The following is an 861-nucleotide window of genomic DNA, read 5'->3' as shown; positions in this document are numbered from 1 at the left end:
TAACAGGACCGTTATTTCTGTCACCACCTACAGTTTTTGTGCTTCCAGTTTTGCAGCTGTCTTAGAAGGAAAGTTTGCTGTGTGGATGGTTTGTAAGCGTAGCCCACCCGTTTCTCCAGTTGACAGAGGAGAGGGACTTTCCCAAGGGCAGACAAGATCTAAAAAGTTAGCTTATTTTCAAAATATAAAAGTAGCTTTTGTTGTGTTTCAAAATTATTTGTAGGGCAACAAGCATATGAAAAGATGTTCCACATGGATAGTCACCAGGGAAGTGCAAATCAAAACCACAATGAGATCATTATCTTGCCCCCTTCAGGATGGCTATTTTTATTTAGAGAAAAAAAAAAGACAGCAGGTGTTCCATCTTGAAGGGTTTTTGCTGGTTTCTGTTCTGAAAGAGCTACATTTAATACCAGTCTTTGCAGGTGACACTTATGCTCTCTGCCACTCAAATTGATAATCACTGGGCCTGGTTGCAAAGAATAACGCAGAAAGGATATTCAAGTAGAATCTGTAGACGTTTTGTGATTATTTCTGGTATTACGTTTCTTGTTGTTCGTAACCTGATGGCCACTTATGACAGATACTGGGAGTAGCAAGAAGATTTCCACAATCCAACTAGAATTATTGAGGTATTTCATTAACAAGAATCAAATTGATGCCTCACAAAAGGAGAAACCTCAGGAGGATCTTAAATTAAACCTGGATACCTTTGGGCTTTTTTAAAGCCTCTTGAGCATTTTTTTTTAAATGCGCTTGACCAGAATCGAACCCAGGACCCTTCAGTCCGCAGGCCAACGCCCTGTCCACTGAGCCAAACTGGTCAGGGCGTCTTGAGCATGTTTAAACAAATAAATTTGG

This window comes from Myotis davidii, unplaced genomic scaffold (assembly GCF_000327345.1).
Source record: "Myotis davidii unplaced genomic scaffold, ASM32734v1 scaffold79, whole genome shotgun sequence".
Classification (NCBI taxonomy): Eukaryota; Metazoa; Chordata; class Mammalia; order Chiroptera; family Vespertilionidae; genus Myotis; species Myotis davidii.
This window is presented reverse-complemented; position numbering follows the sequence as displayed.